The sequence below is a fragment of the Halichoerus grypus genome, chromosome 5 (assembly GCF_964656455.1).
Source record: "Halichoerus grypus chromosome 5, mHalGry1.hap1.1, whole genome shotgun sequence".
NCBI lineage: Eukaryota > Metazoa > Chordata > Mammalia > Carnivora > Phocidae > Halichoerus > Halichoerus grypus.
The window spans coordinates 66,640,164-66,652,416 of NC_135716.1; the positions used below are offsets into that span (position 1 = coordinate 66,640,164).

At 37.2% G+C, this 12,253-nt stretch overlaps 2 long non-coding RNA genes and 1 pseudogene across 3 annotated transcripts in view; 1 reads left to right on the top strand and 2 right to left on the bottom strand.

The window, feature by feature from the left end:
- The window catches only part of LOC118546386 (uncharacterized), a 298,565-nt gene that overhangs the window by 265,894 nt on the left and 20,418 nt on the right, over positions 1–12,253 (top strand). The gene's annotated exons all lie outside the window — the stretch shown is intronic.
- Positions 1–12,253, bottom strand: part of LOC144381853 (uncharacterized) — a 110,602-nt gene that overhangs the window by 62,400 nt on the left and 35,949 nt on the right. The window contains exon 2 of the long non-coding RNA XR_013447873.1: positions 2,083–2,228. This is a non-coding gene — a long non-coding RNA (uncharacterized LOC144381853). The remainder of the gene's footprint in view (positions 1–2,082; positions 2,229–12,253) is intronic.
- Positions 4,417–10,736, bottom strand: LOC118546390 (large ribosomal subunit protein uL1 pseudogene; annotated as a pseudogene).

The window sequence follows — 12,253 nt, forward strand, 5'->3', positions numbered from 1 at the left end:
TTTATTTCTTAATTTCTGCCACAGGGATTCCCTTTCTATCGTGGCTATTTATTCAGGAACCCTGATGATATACTTTGAGTAAGAGACAACAGATAGTTGGTTTAGAACTATCAGTGAATATTACTTAGATATCAAATTACAGGGGCTGTAATTCATAGCTGTTAAATGAACACAACTCCAATTTCTTCTATGTCTTTTTATTATTATGCCTAAGAAATGAACCACATTAGTGTTTTTAGAATTGATATTGAAACCAGATAGCACCATACCTTGAATTATTCTAGCAGAATGGTAACAACGGTGGCAAACAACCCCAGATTTAGTGAATCGAGGGTGTTATAGATGAATACTAGTGTATTGATGATGGCTTCCTTTTTCTCACTAAAATGAAGAATATTGAATTTCCTGGTGTTGATAATAGAAATATGTTAATTAAAATTTGGCAATTGATAAATTATAGAGATTTGATTTTTCATTTTAAAATTAGGATTTTTTATGGTTAATATGTCTTACATGAGGTAAGATGTTTTGACCATTTGCCCCAGAAGCCTTAACATTTTTTTAAAATTATTTATTTATTTATTTGAGAAAGGGAGAGAGAGCACAAGCAGGTGGAGGGTCTGAGGGAGAGGGAGAAACACATTTCCCGCTGAGCAGGGAGCTGGACTTGGGGCTCGATCCCAAGACCCTGGGACCATGACCTGAGCTGAAGGCCACCGCTTAACTGACTGAGCCACCCAGGTGCCCCGCCCTAACATATTTGTAAGACAAATTTTTTTTTTCAGAATTTTTGAAAATATACTGAGATTTTATTTGTAAAAATGTTCTCTTTTTCAAAATTCTCCATTTGGAATTTTAAGCAAACTTAAATTTTTAAGTATTTTGAAATTAATAAAACCTCTTCAATAGACTTGTATGACTTGAGATTTCAGCTCAAATATTATATATTTGATATATGTATATTTATATATCTTCAACCAATTTTGCTTTAATTGAACCAATATGCCATCTCTTCAGAATTGTAACTGAGGAAGAGCTTTTCAAAATGGACTTGTTTTCTTTAAAAAAAAAAAACAAATTAAAATATTCTCAATTTGACAAGAGTTATTAAAGTAAACGTTCCTGCATTTTACATACACATGCTCACACACACACACACACACACACACACACACACACATTCTAAAGATCTCTAAATAATTTTAGGTAGAAAAACTCAGGAGTCAAGGATGCTAATTATTTTAAAATGGGACAAATTCCCTGGAGAAAGTACAATTATAGGTAACTTATAAATTAAAGCACTTTCAGAATTCTCTATTATGAGCTTTTTAGAGTGTTTGGTAAAATATATGTGTGGAACACACTTGCAAAGAAAAATATAATAATCAGCTCTACCTTTACTTCCTGCTATGGGCACTGCTTTTATTCTGCATATATAACTACATAAGGTAAAATATATTGGTCTAAAAGAGATTTATTTCCTTTCTGAAATATTCTCTTTAGTGATTTGTGAAGGGAAAAAAAGAATAATGAATAATATAACAGCAGTCTAATGAATTTGAATATTACCTGCTTTGTGTCTTCATAAACCTAACTTCCCTGGTACAAATAGATGATTATTATTTATTCTAACTTTTCTTTACATTTTATTTTTGGACTATGCAACTTTCATGTGCTTATTGAGGAAAATCTAAGTACAAAACACATTTTTTTCTGTCCTGCCTCCTCTCCTCCCATTCCATTTACTAGCTACTTGTTCTTGACCAGAATAATAATTGACCTAGAATAACTGTTGAATTCCACATCTTTAACTGAAAAATGAAGATAATGTCTGCTTTAGAGAGAGAGAGAGAGAGAGAGTGTGTGTGTGTGTGTGTGTGTGTGTGTGTGTGAAAACCAAATATGTTTACAAAGTTCCTAACACACAGACTGCACTCAACAAATATTAAGGATGCCTTCTCCTTTGAGAGATTTCCCATCTTGTAAGCAGCTTCCCATTACACAACTGAGTGGTGGTAGTTAAATGGATGTAAGGTGTCATCTTTTGCAAAGCCAGAAAATCATGAATCAAATAAGTATTACCTCTCCCAGGGAAGATTGTCTTTGTTCTCTTTTTTTTCCTTTCCTTCATTCTTTTTAAGTGTCTGAACCAAACACTTTGCTATCTTTCCAGCTTCTTTTCCTTTTCTTTTACAGTCATTGGCTTATAGCAACTACACCCAGTTCATCTGCAATAGAAATCAGAAACCACAGCACATGTTAAGTCTGTACAGAGATTAGACAGTGCAGTTGGAAGTGTTGGAGTGATGTGGGCCACCCACTAGAATGAAACCCTGTGCTCCATCCCTTAGCTCTACCCCTCACTGTCCTGTCAGGAGCCTGAAGACCTGGCCTGGGCCCTGGCTTTGTTTCCCTTTGGATATCTGCTCCCAGGCCATCTTCATGGGCCAGAGTGGTCACACACATTCAGAAAAGTCCCACTGTTGGGGTTTAATGCTTTGCTCTCTGGTCTTGAAATCCTTAAGAATTTTATCTGTAAATTTACATCTTGTGAGTGAAGTGATCTAGGACAGTGGAGCATGTGGCCAGGACTTGGAGCCTGGCTCACACGCTGTCCTCCTCCTCAGGAGGGGTTCTCAGGCCAGCTCCCAACTCCCTGTCCTCTGCTCCCTCATGCCCTGGGCCCTCCTCCCATCCCTGCCCCTTGACTGCTGATGCCCTCTGCCTGGGGTGGCCACCCATGTGAGACACTCATTTCTCCATCCCCCTTTGACCTCTGTGGGGCCTGGGCAAGGACCTGGGGTGGGTTGGAGTCAGGGGCACATGCCCAGTGGTGTTTCAGGGCAGGGAATGGCAGCAGTACCCCTGTCCCAGTAGGCAACTCAGTCGTATTGATCCTGTCACCCATCCAATGGGGTCCCGAGTACAGGGTGTTCAGGTACAGGAGCTCCAATCTCTAGGGAGGGATGCTGGCAGGTCCACTGTGTGTTGGGCATCAGTGGTGGGAAGGGGAGGTTGACTTCCCTATACGCCCAGGTCTGTGGGTCTACCAGGTGGCTTTACGTAGGCGTCCTGGCTGTGGTGGCCGGCAGACCCTTGCAAGTGGGGTCCCTGGGCTCCTGCAAGGGTCTGCACTTTCTGGGTAAGTATTTCCATGGTGAGTGAGGGTATCATTAAATAGTAAATAAATGCAACATGACAGGTCAATAAAGAAACCACAGAGAAAGGAACAAGTTTTATATTTTATTACCTTTAATGATACTTTTATTCTTTCTTTTTTTAACAAGGGACCCTGCATTTTCATTTTTTGCTCAGCTACAATTATATAATAAGTCCTGCCTGTTGTTTGTTCTCTGAATCTTCTGAATTGGTTACCAAAGACTGTACTCACCTTCCCTCCCTGTTCTGTCTTTCAATCCAACCAGCTACTTTGAACTCTAGCCAAAGAGAGTTGGTCTGCTGAGGGACAGGGGCAGCCACATTGTCCTTTAACTTCACATGCCCTACTGGTGCCTGAGTATTTGTTCCCTAAGAAACAGTGTCTTGAGTGAAATGTTAACTCCAAAATTTATGGTAATCATGCTAAGGGGTCTTTAAAAGGATACTGAAAATATTCACACATGTTCCTAACATTGACCCTACTCTGCTATTCCTTAATGTTTGTTATTTAGTATTTTTCCATTTAATCAATATTTCTTGATTGCTTACTAAACACCATCCACTCCACCAAGTACTGGGGATACATTCATTTATTCAACATATATTTATTGAATGTTTACTAGACTCTGTGCTCTAATCTAGAGATTAAGGATATAATGGTAAACAAGAGAGCCAAGATATTTGCTCTCGTGGAGTTTATATGTTAGTGGAATGAGGGGCAGTAGACAGACAATAAACAACTAAATAAATGAAGTCCAACTTTTGTAAAGTTTAACAATATTTAAGAAGTTCCTGAAATTGTTTGAATTTTTTTTTTTTTAAAGATTTTATTTATTTATTTGAGAGAGAGAGAATGAGAGAGAGCACATGAGAGGGGGGAGGGTCAGAGGGAGAAGCAGACTCCCTACCGAGCAGGGAGCCCGATGCGGGACTCGATCCAGGGACTCCAGGATCATGACCTGAACCGAAGGCAGTCGCTTAACCAACTGAGCCACCCAGGCGCCCAATTGTTTGAATTTTTAAATTACCTTTATAGAACAATGCATGCACGCACGCGCACACACACACACACACACACACACCCCTGTTCTTTTAGTTACTAGAAATATGGATTGATTTTTCTAGCATAGGAATTATTTTTTCTAGGTATCCTATATTATCAATAACCAATGGAAGTTAGTGATAGATATAATCAGTAAGTCCCATGTGCCTAAAGGAACATAGGTTAAGGAAGACTAAAAGGCTTGAGTGAATTATGAAAAAGCATAGGTATTAGGCAAAGATTTTTTTTTTTTTTTTTTTTGGTAGAACTAGGTTTTATGAAGCTATGCCTTAGTACAGCCTCTGGGGCTTGCCCATGGTGCTCTTGATCTTCTGCCAATTCTTCTGGAGCAATGACACCAGGAAATTGACAGCTAAGTGGATGTTGTACATATCATCTGTTATCTTCATGTGACCAATGACCACTGCCAGATACAGCACCTTCTTCATCTGTAATTTGATCATGGACTTCACATCATCCATTTTGGCCATCATGTTCCTGTTGTACATCAGCAAGGAAGGGAACTTGCCAGCCTTCTTCAGGTCTGGGCCCGGATTCATGGGATCTCCTTGACCAGGGATCCTGAAGCCAAAAACTTCTTGGCCAGCTTCTTGACTAATTTTTTTTTGTTGTTGTTGTTGAGTTTCTTCAGTGCCTCAATGTTCATGTGGGGAATAGCCACAGCCTTTGCCTCATCACAGTCCTGCTGGTCCCCCCAAACACATATGGAGAACTTGGGGCGAGAAGTGGACTTAAGCCTGACGGTGTCCGAGAAGCGTTTGTCTGTCTGAGGGTCATAGTTCTTCAAGCTGATCTGCAGCTCCACCATTTGCAAAAACTTCCTGTGAGCCTCTTACAGGTGTCATGGGAGACTTTGCTGCTCATGGTGCCTCGTGCCACAATAACCAGAAAAGAGTAGGCAAAGAATTTTAGGCATTAGTTTGTAGATTATGTAAGACACTAAAGATCTGGGGAGACATGATTGGAAATGAGACTTTTTAAAAGATTAACGTAGTGTTAATCTATTTGGTGGTGTGGCTCACACAGAAAGTAAAGGTTAGGGATCGATTATGATGTTTTGGAAAACAACACAATTTTGTGAAGGGACAAAGGTTTGAATTAGGATGAGGACATTTGGATTAGACATGAAATGTGGATTGGCATGATTTGGAATGGGTGCTATGGAAGACAGAAGAATCAAACATGACTGAGGTATTGACCCTAAGTGATAAAGAGAAGAATGGAAACTTTCACAGAATCAAAAATAGGTGATGAATTTAGAAAAATGAACAACAGCAGCAACTAACTAAAAAGCAACATGTATCCGCAGCATACCACCACCCAATGTTGTTAAAAGCTGGAACCCACCATTCTCCCTCTTCACTAGCTCCTTGACTGTGTCAACTCAAACCTTGACAATGTGGCTGACAGTCCCATTTGCCCTTAGAGGCCAAATAGCATTCACTGTCATTGCAAATAACAGCATTTCCTCAGTGAAGGTTGAACTAAATTACTTTAACAAGCCTAAATTAAAAATCAAACATGTTGATGCATTTAATGTGAGGCAGAGAGGACACAAAAGATCATCAAAAATGAGTGGCAATATTGATTGTCATAAACAACCTTTCATGGAACAAAATAGATTCAGTGCTGACCCCTTGAAATGCAGTTACCCTATTTCTAGTATATTTACTTATAGGTTATGCAATTTAGGAGAATTATTTCTTTTTTACTTTTAATGTGTTATCTTAACCTTTCTTACCTCACCACAATCTATTTTTCTCATAAATGAGGATAATGGTGATAATAGTAATTCCATATTAAAGCTTAGAATTGTATGAAAGTCTTTCATTCTTTTATATTAAATGTGTAAGATAGATAAAATATATCTAATTATACCTGCTTTGCAGAAAAAAAATCTTAGGGATTTTAAAGATATTCTGACAAATAATGTGGATATTATGAAGCAGTAAAATTTTTATTGACTCTTCTGAACTTTTACTTTATTTTCATCCATTTTCTAATGGAAGTATGTGCCCTACCTGAGCCTTACTACTTTGGAAGTTTGAATTCTGTAAAATAGTAGAGGATGGTCTTTTAATTTGGTTGTGTTATAAAATGTTGGAAAACATCATGAAATTATTTGAAATTTGTTTAGATTAAATCTTTACAGAATTTTTTGATTAAATATTACAATTCATATCTAAGAAAACTTGAGATGAAGTTAAAAAATTTCTGGCAGAAATTCTGGGCATTAATATGATAATTCATTGTTGAAAATTTGGTGATCTTCTTTTACTAATTTAGAAAAAAAATATATTTTTTAATATTTATTCTTTATCTTCATGGATACTTTCACCAAATCCTATAATAACATGTCAAACCATGGAAAATATTGCTCCAAGAGCTTAAATATAAACAAGTACAACTTGGTTTCTATAAATTTATGATTGATCCAGCCATATTACAGTATTATAAGAAGTTAGAAGTATTTTTGGAATAAATGCATAAGTCCTTTATCTGCTTAATTACTATAAAGTATGGTAATCATGCTTTCCTGCCTAATATCTGTTATCAGAATTGCAATACTGGGTAGGATATGTCATGGATATGAAGCAGATTAAGAGTTCTTATTTTTTTCTTACTGTATATTCAGAATGTAATTCAGCCCTGACATACAATATTGCATGAATCATACTCCCATTCTTCAACCTAATATCCCAATAAATCCATAGTAATGTCTCCAGACATTTCTGCCAATCCTGCAACAAATATATCCCATCTTTAGCCCATTCATTACTCTACCCAAGTTTTCTCTCTAACACATAGATTTGATTATATCCCTCCTATGCTTCACAGCTGTCTATAGAGTAAAACTCCTTTTTGTGTTATTCAAAGTCCTTCAGAATCTGGCTGTCGTAAACATTTTATTCTCTCAATAAATAATTACGAAATCCTTGCTCATTGTAGAACCTTAGCAGGGGTTTCTGAGGACAGGGGAGGAGAAGACTGGTCTCCGCTCTCATGTAGCACATAGCGAACAAGCAATTACAATCCAGTGTGGTCAGTGATTTATCTTTGCGCATGTGTAAAGATCAGCTCAAATTGGAGTAGTGTCTGAGACTTGTTTAATGGCTAGTTCATCAGATAGAAAAGAAGTAAAAGGATCTTCTGGAAAAGGAAAATGACTTAAACAAAGTCTCAAAGGTGTTACCAAATGTAATATGCTCCACGAAAGGCAACTAGTTCCCTACACCAGTGCATAGGGTTTCAGGAGAGTCTTGGACAGGTAAGATGTTGGAAGCAATGACGAGTAGCTTTCTGTTCAAAGGGATGTGGTCTTTATCAACCTATAGAAGGAATCATTAAAGGGTTTTTGAAAAGGTGCATGAAAGATTATCTGTGGGGAAATAGAACAAAGGAGAACATACAGAATAAAGCGAGGATCCGTGCAGAGGAGAGCAGGTAGTTGAGCTAGAAGGAGGCAGCTGACAGGATATGAAGGCAGGGCAGACCGGTGAAATTAATAAAAGCAGCATTGTCATAATTTCATGATGAGGTGGATAGAGAGGAAAAGGAGGAATGCAAGATGACCTCTATGTTTCCAGCTTGTGCAAATGGCAAAATGTTGTCTAACACTGCCAGAATGCAGAAGTAGGAGACAATCTGAATCAAAGTAGGGCAAAGAAGAGACAAAAAGTTTGGTTTGGATCCTGTTGAGTCTGAAATCTCATTAGGGATCTGAGTGGAAATGTTGTACCGTAGGCAGTTGGGTAGAGATGCCTCTAGTTCAGGAGATAATTGTGAACTCAGCTATTGCTCTGGGAATCACTGGGAAGCAGCTGAATAGGGGCAAAAAGTGGCCAGTGATTGTTCAAAAGTCCATACTCAAGACAAACTTTTTTCGGGTCAGATTTATAGGTAAATTTGGTGTACCCTTTATCTGCTCCTAATTTTCTCTCTTTCTTTTTCTTTTTATAAAAGGCTCAATGAATTTACTCACTTTTCCTTTTAGACACATTCTCCACTGGCAAATATATTACTGCTACTACATGATGCATCAGTGAAGTTTATAGCTATTGGGTTAAAAAAATTCTTATGGTAAGGTATTACCCTTACTTTTCTAAGCGATGGTATGTTTTTGTTCTTGTTTAATTAATTAGGCACCCATCCTATGATTACGTTTTCCATTTGAGTTGCAGTGTACACTGAAGGTATACTAATTTTGCAGAACTTACCATACCTTCAATACACTGAAGCCCTCAATTTTTCATTACCTAAAGCGAGAAATTTAATTCAAAGGCATTTACGTTTTACTTGGATAATCTGCCTGAATTTTTATATGTGTTTCTTGTTACTATAGATTTATTCTTTATTCCTCCCCTTAATGTCCACTATCATATATTAGTCTCTATTTAACCCACTTCCACAATTGCTTTAGTTCATTTGCTTGAATGTCCTAAATCATCCACAATGTAAAAAGAGAACAATTACAAGGGATGGAGGCGAAACTGATAAAAAAAAAAAAATAGCTAACTGTATATAAAATTCTAGTTCATAAAAGCTAAAATTGTGGTAAGTTGTTCTAAGGACATAGAAAAAAATTTAAATTTCACTGGTATTCAATGAACAACAGAAAATCAACATTTTCTAAAGATAAAGAAAATTCTGATAAATATTCTAATGTTTTGCACAAAGACAATGTCATAAAAAATAACATTATAAAAATAGTATCCAAATACAAGGAACCAAAAATGTGAGCTATATAACTCTAAGTAGAGGAAACTGTATTTCTTCCTTCCCTAAAATTCTCTAATAAATCAGACAAATAAGGAAACACTTCAATGTTTCCTATATATAACTTTTCTTTTAGCCGTGGATCAAAATGTTACTCCAGTTCTATATCCTTAAGTAAAAGAGCAGTTTCAGGCTTATGGATAAACTGAACAAAAAGTACAGAAACCTAACACTGTGGCGACAGATGATAATTTCATTGAGTTTTAATTCTTCCCTAAGACCTACTGGAAGGACTTGTATGGGCATCAATATCAAGAGGATTTGGGGCATTGTAGGGCTTTGCTCTTCTTGTGCTTGATTTGCCCATCATAAAAGAATGCAACTCCCTGAACTTACAGTTAACCAGTTTAAAGAACAAGGCAGAGAGAGAAACAACTTATATAGGACCTCCCTCTGCAAAATGAGAGCATATCCCTGTATGAGAGAAATGACTAGATTCAGGGAAATCGGACTAAACTTGACTCTTACACTCACCCTAAATCCTTTATATATGTGATGATTATTTGCCTTTCAGAATTTATTTTGAATTTTTAGGGCAGAGAAATTATTCTGTGTGATAATGTAATGATGATACATGACATTATTCATTTGTCAAAACCCACAGAATGTACAACACAAAGAGTGAACACTAATGTAAACTCTAGAATTTAGTTAATAGTAGTGTGCCAATATTGGCTCATCAATTATAAGAAATGTACCATACTAATGCAAGGCTTTCATAATAGAAACATGTGAGGGAGGAGAGAGGTATACTGGAATTCTATAGTTTTTGCTCAGTTTATCTGTAAACTGAAAACTGATTTTTTGAAAAAGTCTATTAATTAAAAAAAATCCAATTGCTCTCTGTAAAAATCCAAACTCAGAAAAATAGAAAGAAGGAAAAAATTACCTAAAATCTTACAACTCAGAGATAACTACTCTTAAGATTTTCTGGTGATCATTGTTCATTCTCTGTCTCTCTTTCTCCCTCCCTGTTTTTCTCCCTCCTTTTCCTTGTCCTCTCCCATTCCTTGTTTCCCTTTTCCCCTTGTATTTTATTGTTTTTCAGAATTCAAGTTAGAAACATAGATTGGTTTATTCTGCCTCTGCATGGGTTTTATTCCTGGCTCTGCTTCTAAAAAATGTGTGGACTTAGGCAGTTTATCTACCCATTTGTGCTTCAGTTTCCTCTTTTATAAAATAGGAACAATTGCAGTTTTTACCTCATTGGATTGTTGAGAGGATCGGACGTAACAATACTTGGTAAGAGCTGATCTCACTGCCTGGTGCATAATGAATACTATGCTACTTCTCTTACTCCTCCTTCATATTCTTATTCTTAATACAGTGTTATTCCATGTCAATGAAATGGAATGAATATCATCATTTTTAAGGTGGCCAATGCCATCAATAATTTTATCAATCCCCTTTTGATGAACACTGAGTTTATTTCTATGGGGGAGGGAACATGGATGGCTTTTATATTATGCTGTAGTAAATATTCTCATCCATGAATCTTTATTAATTTATTATCTCCTTAGAATAAATTCCTATTTATGGAATTGCTGGACTCCCAGTTACTTTTAAGCTCAATTACCTTTATGTAGTGTATTTGGATCTCCATGAACTTTCACTTACCTGCTTCTCCAGCCTCACCTCTTAGCAGCTGCTTCCATTCCTCCTTCACCTTCCAATTATATTGGGACACTTGCAGGTCCTCCAATGCACTATACCCTTTTTCTTTTTTGGGCACTTGCATAAATTGCTCCCTTTGCCTAGGACATAGTCAACGCATTTTCTTCTTATCAGCTATTTCCTTGTGTATGTTTCTTACTAGACTACAAGCCTCACGAAAACAAGAAGCATCTACTTCTGTCTTTACAGGTGTCTCATCTCCCTTTTGACACCAACTGAAGCAATGATTCTGGTGTTCTAGACCAGAAACCGCCTCCTGCCCTGAAGTAAATTAAGATCCTGATTTAATTATCTATATAAATGAAATTTTATAAAAATTGATGTGGCTACCTTGTGTAAATCTCACTTACCAGTGTAGCTTCCCATGGCTCACTGTGATCCTAAAAGCAGAACATAGTTTCTGGTAACACTTTTGGCCCAGATTAGGATCTTGGATTTGGGAAGCTCCATTCCACAAGAATTTATGCTAATAATCTACATGTTTCTCTTTATATTTACCATATCAATTTATCCTGTTCTTGAAACCAAAGTCAGCATCGGAAAGACTAAGGATGACCTTCAAAATTTTGTCTTCCTTTCTTCTATGTACGAGCCCTGAATAATCCCCAGGACTGTGAATATGATGAATTTTATTTCTGTGGTGAGCTTGTGTTAAATGGCACAGTTGACCTTAAAGAGATTATCTGTGTGAGACTTAGCTAACCACAGGTCCTTTAAAAACTGAGAGTTGTCTCCATCTGGTTGCAGAAGAGGAAGTCAGAGATTCGATCCATAAGATTTGACATACCATTACTGACTTAAAGATGAAGAAGCTATGTTGCAAGGAATTTTGATGATGTCTAGGATCCTAGAGCAGCCCCAGCCAACTAGGAGCAGCAAGAAGACAGAAACTCAGTCCCATAACTGCAAGAACTAAATTCTGCCAATAATAAGAATGGTCTTGGAACTGGATTTTTCTTCAAGCTTCCCCCATGAGAACTCAGTTTATCCAACACCTTGATTCTAGCCTTGTGATATCATAAGGGAAAGCTCAGCCATACTATGCTCGACTTTAGACCAACAGAATTATACAGTAACAAATGGGTATTGTCTTAAGCTACTAATTTTGTGGTTACGGTGAAGCACTAGAAAACTAATAGAGTGGAGGTGAGGAGTGGGAGTGGGAAAGCAGAGTGAGTGTCCAGGTGGCCCTGAAAAATATCTCTGCTTCCTGTTTTGAGCATTCTTGAGAGTCTGCAAGTATTTGTCCAGTGAATGAACATGAATCAAATCAGTGGGGGACATAATAAAGAAGGCACACACTGGGAAAGAACTGTGGCCTGCGGTGGGTGGTACCAAGGCTCTGCACAGCTACAGAACGCCTGATTTCCTCTCCACTGATCATAAATGACCACGTTCTATTCATGTAGCTGATAATTGGGAGTTTGAGACTTTTACCCTCTCTCTTTTTTTTTTTACTTTTAAACTTAATGATTGTTAATTGTTTTCTTTATTGACTAAAAATATTTCTACAACTGTGTAAAAGATGTGATAGCGAGTGGGATGTAGGGAGAAATTCCCTCTCCAGGAGTGTAAGGTATT